A 7878-nucleotide genomic window follows, 5' to 3' on the forward strand; every position below is an offset into this window, starting at 1 on the left:
AGTTAGATGCTTGAGTTCTTTTGAAGACAGACATGACTCTGTTTCATTCTCCTTTGTTTTTATAACTAAATTGACTTCCTACCACCTGCTCCTATAGCCACACAGGATGAATGAATGCTCTTGAATCCCCTGAAACTCATTATTGCCAATTGATAATTCTGTTTGGCTAGGAAAGCCAACTAGCTTCCCAGGGATATACAATTTCCCTCCAGAGAGCTGCTATTCAGTCTACAGACAGGAGCAGCCTAACAGGGCCATTGCTTAGCTCTCTTGTGGGAAGGTAATAACAGGGTCCACTCCACAAGCTTGTCCTCAATTGTGCTCTGGATTCATTGTGACCAAGCCCATTGGCTCCCTTCCCGTTTTATCAGAAGCCCCACCCTGGACACCAGCTAAATAGGCTTTGAGGTAGAGACAGCCAGGTGGATGATGGGCCACTAGTGGCTTCTGGCTACTAGAAGTTTCCCCTCTTCTTCTCTAGCCACACTGGTAGACTGTGTCCCCCAGATTTCTTTATAGTTGAGGGGAGAAAGATGACATAAGACTAGGCTCTCTCCTGTAGAACAAGAGCATAAGTGATATGTACCACCTGCTGCTTTGACCCATAAAACCCTACTGGACATACTTCTCCGTGCTCTTGTCCCCTTTCTATCTGGCTGACATGGAGATGCTCCTCACCCCAGGATTCCTCTGGAAATCAATTTTTTAAAGATGGTGGTATCAGTGCTCACTTCGGCATCACATATACTAAAATTGGAATGATACAGAGAAGATTAGCATGGCCCCTGTGCAAGGATGACACACAAATTCATGAAGCGTTCCATATTTTTTGTCATTAATGCTTTCCAATAATGCTCTGGTATTCATTTAACTATTTAACTATCTCTCTTGACAACATAAGATACTAAAAATGAATGAAGAAAATTAATCTTCTTCAATCACAACTATGAAAGCATCCATACTCTCACAAAAATTTTCAGTAGTTTTCCATTCTCTTCTAAACAAAAACCAAATTCACCACTATGAAGATTCAACCTACCTTTTTCAGAATTCCTTTTGTAGTAGTGCCTTGCTTGGACTTTAGCATCTTAAATAAATTCTATTTTAAAAAAAAAAAGATGGTGGTGTCAGCAAAAGTCTGGGTTCCAGAATGATACCTGGAGCAAAACTCTGGAGCAGAGGGGAGAGAATTTGCATCGCTGGTTCCACAACATCTCTTACCTTCACAGATTCACAGATGCTGGGTCTGTAATGAAGACCCACAGAACCACATCTCCCTGAGCTTCCACACTTTGCAACTCTACTGTCCCATTAGGTGAGCAAGAACTACATACCCATTGTGCCGAACAATGATCTGTTGGGGTCCATTTGCTTCCATGGCCTGATCTACCCTAGCTGTATAGGTTCAAAATGTGTCAGTTTCTTGATTCTCTGGACAGATGATATTCTCTGGTCACAGGTAAGGGGAGAAGGAAGTGATGCCAAGGTGGCCAGAGTTCCTCAGCCCAATCTGTCTTTCCACCCCAAGCTTTAGAAACTCTGTGGAGTCTGTTTGTAGTAGCTAAAACTTGGAAACAGCCCATCTGCCCATCAGTTGGAGACTGGATAAAGAAGATGTGGTTTTTCTATAAAATGGAATGCTACTCAGCCATAAAGAATGAGAAATTAGTCATTCACAGGAAAATGGATATATATTGAGAATATACTAAGTGAAATAAATAAGTCACACGTATAAATACCGAATAGTTTCTCTGGTGTGAAAAACTATAATGGTACATAAGATTATAATGATATAATTGACCATGTGAAATAGGGAGAAAAGGGCTAAAGGTGTAGGGAAAGTGGGAAGGGTAGGGGAAAGGAAATAAGGGAAAGGAAAAAAAACATGAGAAAATGAAGAAATGGAAATAAAGTGTTTGTAAATAGGGAAGGGAGGAGGAGATGAAGGGAGGGCAGGGATAAGGGGAAAAATGAGAACCAAGACCTGTCATGTAAAGGTACAAGATCCCAATGATGAATGTAACTGTACTGTATACCTAAAATGTACTGATAAACTCAGTGAGGAAAAAAGAAAAGAAAAAGAAACTGGCGATAACAGACCCCTGTTCTAGTCATTCCTAGTCCACACCCACCTCTTGTTGCTTGTGAGTGATGGGTCCTGACACTGAGGAAGGCTGGGCTCTGAGGGTTCTTCTCTATGTGAACGTGCAGGCCTTCTTTAATGCTTGCCTTGGCTGAGTCATTGGTGACTCAAAACTCTGAGTCAGTCCACTGAGGGAGATGGAGAAGCCTTGGACTGGTGCTAAGAAGAAATCTGTGGGGGTCTCACTTCTTGGGAAAAGAGAAAGCCCTGAGACTTTCCACTCTCAATCAAATTTAGGAGAACAAGACTCCACGGGCTCTCATTTTGACCAAAATGAGTCCTTGTCACTTGAAGTGTCTGTTAAATGGAGATGTCAAGTTTAATTTCCAGAATTTCAGTTATTTAAATAAATTTGATAAAAAGAAAAATAATTTCTCTTATTAAATATATTATATATTTGAAGATGCTACACATTATAATGTTTACTGGGCATGGTGGCACATGCCTGTAATCCCAGCACTCGGGAGGCTGGGGCAGGAGGATCACTGTGAGTTCGAGACCAGCCTGGGCTACATAGTGAGTTCCAGGTCAGTCTCAACTACATAGTGAGACCCTGTCTCAAAAAAACCAAACAAACAAGCAAACATTATAATGTTTAGAAGAAATGGAAAATAGCATTAATATGTTTGTGACCAATATATGGAAAAGACTAGATATAGGGCATCTAATTAACATTGAGAGCAGGACAAATGGGGCAGTAAGTGCTTTGATCAGGGTTAAGTTTAAAGAAAGATGGTAGAGCTATTGTTTTTGCTCTTTCTTAGGAAAAAACTATATTGTTATTTGTAAGAATCAAACTTGATAACAGGCAGTGAGGAGAAAATCAGTATATTCCCACAAATTAGTCAGATCTCCTAACCCAGTTTAATCCGAATGTCTTCTGGGTCTATCTTAATGTTGCTGAGGGGAATGCACATTTGGCAGTTTCTTAAAGCGTTTCTCAACGTGTTACACACTAGGCACTTATCCCAAAGAAATTAAAAAAAACTATTTCTACAGAAGTTGCGTATAGTTGTTCATAGCACCTTTATAATTTTATTATGGTTTAGATCTGAAATGTCACCCCAAAACTTCATGTGTTCTGAGGTGGGCCTTTTGGAAGGTGGGTTTACCCGCTGACAAGTTCCTGGTGAGTGCACTGTTCAAAGTTGGCACCTGGTTGGAACAGGCAGGTCCCTGGGGTGAGCTGCAAGGGCATTCTTGTCCCTAGCTCCTCCCTTCTCTATCTGTTTCCTGGGTGCCACAGGGTGAGCAGCCTCCTCCACCATGCTGCCTTGAAACCACTTAAATATGCACTGAACCCACTAGAAATTGTGTGCCAAATAGACTGCTCCTCCTTTAAATTGTAGGTACTTTGTCCTAGCAAAGGGAAAGCAGCTGATACACTTATATTTGACCAAAACTAATAAAACCCAAAATGTTCTATACTGGCTAGATGATTACACTGGTGGTGGTACCTTGGACTACTACTCAGCAATAAAGAGGAGTCGATGATGGATAAGTGTTACCAGTTGGATGGATCCCAAAAATTCAATCTCAAAAAGAGCTTTTATTCTATAAATTTATTGTATAAGTATGATCTGATTCCTTCCATATGGCAGCCTCAAAATGACAGAATTATCAGCGAGATTAAGAACAGACTAGTTGTTCCCATGGACTAGGAATGGTGTGGAGGAGGAAGGCTGGTAGAAAAAAAATCAAGACCCTAATTTCCATTTCATGTGGTACAAGCAATTTTAAATTAAATTCTCAAATATCTCTAGCTATGCATTTTGCGTATTTGTGCCAAGTATCTTTGAAATGGAATAAACAGTATCCCTTTCAGGATAATGGTAAAGCAATGCATTCATTGAGACCCCCATATTTTCATTAGCAAATGAAGGAGGAGGCCAGGCAGGGGCTTCAAAAGTGAGGGGTACACTCCACCATGTACACAAGACAATCTATTGGAGGCTGGGAGAAAATAATAGAGCACCTGTTCCTATATATTGCATACTTTATGCTTTTGAAGTTTCTATCTTGGAGTGCATTTTATAATGACATGATTTGTTGGTTTCATAGTACAGCACCAGTACATCATTATACATAAGTAAATGCAAATACAGGGGTCTCATTGAATGCACTGGCAGCTTGGGAGCTTTTGTGTGATTTCTTTGCCAGCAGATCCACGGCTATGCACAAGCATCCATGTCTAAGGTGCCTGCAGTTGGCAATGATGTTGGCACCACCTACTCTTGTGTGGGTCTCTTCCAGCATGGAAATTGGAGATAATTGCAGTGGTCATGGGAACTGAACCACTTCAAGTTATGTCGCTTTTATTGACGTGGGGTGATTGATCAGTGATGCTTTAAAAGACCAAGTTGCAGTGATCCCCACCAACACAGTTTTTTGATGCCAAACATTTCTTTGGGCATGGATTTGATGATGCTGTTATCTCATCGGATATGAAGCATTGGCCTTTCATGGTGGTGAATGATACAGACAGCCTGGTAGAATACAAAGGAGAGACAAAGAGCTTCTTTCCAGAGGAGAGATCCTCTATGGTACTGACAAGAATCAAGGAAATTGCAGAAGCTTTCCTTGGGAACACTGTTACCAACGCTGTGATCATAGTGCCTGCTCACTTTAGTGACTCTCAGCATCAGGCCACCAAAGACACTGGAACCTTTGCTGTTCTCCGTGTATTCAGAATTGTCAGCTGCTGCTATTGCTTATAGCTTGGACAAAAAGTTTGGAGCTGAAAGAAATATGCTGATTTTTTACTTGGAAGGTGGCACTTTGGATTTAATGAAGACGGAATTTTCAAGGGCAAATCTACAGCTGGAGGCACCTGCCTAGGTGGAAAAGGCTTTGACAACTGAATGGTCAACTATTTTATTGCTGCGTTCAAGCCCAAGCATAAGAAGGACATCAGTGAGAATAAGAGAGATGTTAGCCATCTTCATACTGCATGTGAACAAGCTAAGTGAACTAGGATGGAGATCGATTTCCTCTGTGAAGGAATTATCCTCTATATTTCCATTACTCGGGCTTGATTTGAAGAGTCAAATGCCCACCTACTCTGTGGCACTCTGAACCCTGTGGAGAAGGCCCTTAGAGATGCCAAAGCGGACAAGTCTCAGATCCATGACATTGTCCTGGTGGGTGGTTCTACCCGTATCCTTAAGATCCAGAAGCTTTTATAAAGCCTCTTCAATGGAAAAGAACCGAATAAGAGCAGCAACCCTGACAAGGCTAGTGCAGCTGTTTAGGTAGTTATTCTGTCTGGGGAGAAGTCTGAAAATGTTCAAGATTTGCCGATCTTGGACGTCATTCCTTTGGTACTGAACCTATGAATGGAGTCATGACTTGCCTCATCAAGTGCAGTACTGCCATTCTTACCAAGCAGACACAGAACTTTATTACCTACTCTAACACCCAGTTTGAGTACTCATTCAGGCATATGAAGGGGAGCATGCCATGAGCAGGGATAACAGCACGCTTGGCAAGTTTGAACTCACAAGCACACCCTCTTACCCCGTGGTGATCTTCAGATCAAAGTCACTTTTGGTAGTGATGCCAATGGCTTCCTTAATATCTAATAGATAAGAAAGAGAGAACAAGATTACCATCACTAATAACAAAGGATATGCAAACAAGGAAGACTTAGAGGGTATGGCCAGGAAGGAGAGAAGTGAAACACTGAAGATGAGAAGCAGAGAGACACTGTCATCCAAGAATTCACCGGAGTCCTATGCTTTCAACATGAAAGCAACTGTTGAAGATGAAAATATTCAGGGCAAGATCAGTGATGAGGATAAACAAAAGATTCTTGACAAGAATAGAGAAGTCATCAGCTGGCTGGATAAGAATCAAACTGCAGAGAAGGAAGAATTCGAACCTCAGCAGGGGAGCTGGAGAAACCTCCCTAGCTGTATCAAGCACAGCTTGGAGGAACGCCTGGGGCTCCCCTGGGGAGCGAGCTCCTCCCTCTGGGGGGAGCTTCCTCAGAGCCTGCCACTGAAGAGGTGGATTAAACAGCCCCAAGAACAGACATAGCATTGTTCCACACAGTAAAACACTGACGGACCCACATTTGTGGCAAGTTCTGCAGTGGCTTTAAAGATCAATTGCTATAGTAAAGTATGAGGCCTGCTCAATAGTTGGACAAAGAACGTGTGTGGAGGGAAAAGATAACATTGCATTGTATATTATACATGGAAAATGCACTGTCTTAAATAAAACTACTTAAAATTGGCACCATAAAAACTGTGAATACGGGCTGGAATGTTTCCTTGAGATATTAGACGTTTTCTTGAGAGGAGCATGGGATTCAGAGAATGGTGCCCACATCAGCCTGCAGCCCACAGGGCCTGGTGCAGGCATCTCATTCACTCTCCTTTATGGGGAGCATCGGACTGCAAAGGGCTTTCTGAAAATCCTTGCGTCACAGTGAGGATTGCTCTTCTCTATCTGGGGAATCTCTACGTGCAGATTAAATGTGGGCAGCAACGTGTTTGGCAAATGCAAAGAAACTGCGCCATGCCCACCTGGTAGAAAAGAAGATGCTTCTTTTGACTTTAAAATGGTCATTTTTACAAATCTATTTATAGATTAGAAAACATCACTTCTTTCATTACAAAACTCAAAGTTTTTCCTTTTAAATATCAACACAATTTTTATTACTTAAATTCAGATGAAATTTCCTATAGATGTGGTTTTTTTTTTTTTGTACCGGACATCGAACTCAGGACGTTGAGCTTACAGTGCAGGTTCTGCGGTTTGGTGCCACTGAGCTAAATCCTTTAGTTATCTTATGGCCAACTGCTATGGTTGTCTCTGAAATCTAAAGGAACAAATATTCCTGATAAAGATGTAAGGAAAGCCCTGTCTACTGGTCCTCTTTTTGCCCCCCTTTAGTGGTATTTTGGACCTAGCGTTCTGCATTTTGTCTTTTCTCCCTTCTCAGCATGTATATCCAGGGTAATCTTACCAACTCTCATAGCTGTAACTTCTGTCACTATGGTAAGGGCTCAAGCTACCTCTGGGCCTCATCAGGCTGCCATGAAAGCCCTAATCTGGCTGCTCTGAGATCACAGCCCATAACCGTGGCCCCCCGTAGTTAGACACATTCCCCTGCCCAAACTTATCCAGTATCTTCCAGCCCTCCTCATTTCCAACCCACTCCTCTTGTATTCCTGTCTTTGTACTTCACTTGATCACACTAGCCAGATGTACATACAGGGGTTATCTGAAAATTCTGCTGCTATTTTACACTGTCAATTTTTACTTTTTTATTATTTTCAAATTTCAGACCTACATGTATCAACATGGGTACATTTCAAAAATAAACTATAAAAAAGCAGTTGTAAAGGGTTACCACATGATGATATGTGAAATTCTAAGTATGTTAGGAAGCAATGGACATTGATGGACACATACATATATCTAAGAATTACAAACACAAGGAGACGATGCATTCAGCCTCAGGACAGTGATTGCCTCTAAACGAGGAAGAACTGGAGATAAAGTGACATCTTTTTAAAGAAAGTAGCAAAATCTTGACATATGTGAATCTAGGTGTTGGTCACATGTGTCTCTGTTATATAATTATGTGAAATTTTTGTAGCTTGAAGTATTTTATAATTAATAATATTTAACGGGAAAAACTTAATTTCTCTCCTCCTGTCCTTGCGCATGGCCAAAGGGCTTGGTTCAACTTCCTGGCACTTTTCCTTGTATTATCAGAACTGTTT

General features: G+C 41.4%; 1 non-coding gene and 1 pseudogene across 1 annotated transcript; both read left to right on the forward strand.

The window, feature by feature from the left end:
- The first annotated feature begins 723 nt into the window (after positions 1-723).
- Positions 724-830, forward strand: LOC117285572. The gene has a single exon (XR_004516638.1). It is a non-coding gene; the product is annotated as a U6 spliceosomal RNA (small nuclear RNA).
- Positions 831-4330: 3500 nt separating this feature from the next.
- On the forward strand, positions 4331-6054 carry LOC104858798 (annotated as a pseudogene).
- The last annotated feature ends 1824 nt before the right edge of the window (positions 6055-7878 follow it).

This window comes from Fukomys damarensis, unplaced genomic scaffold, assembly GCF_012274545.1.
Source record: "Fukomys damarensis isolate Sample0158 unplaced genomic scaffold, DMR_v1.0_HiC HiC_scaffold_1, whole genome shotgun sequence".
In the NCBI taxonomy this organism is placed as follows: Eukaryota; Metazoa; Chordata; class Mammalia; order Rodentia; family Bathyergidae; genus Fukomys; species Fukomys damarensis.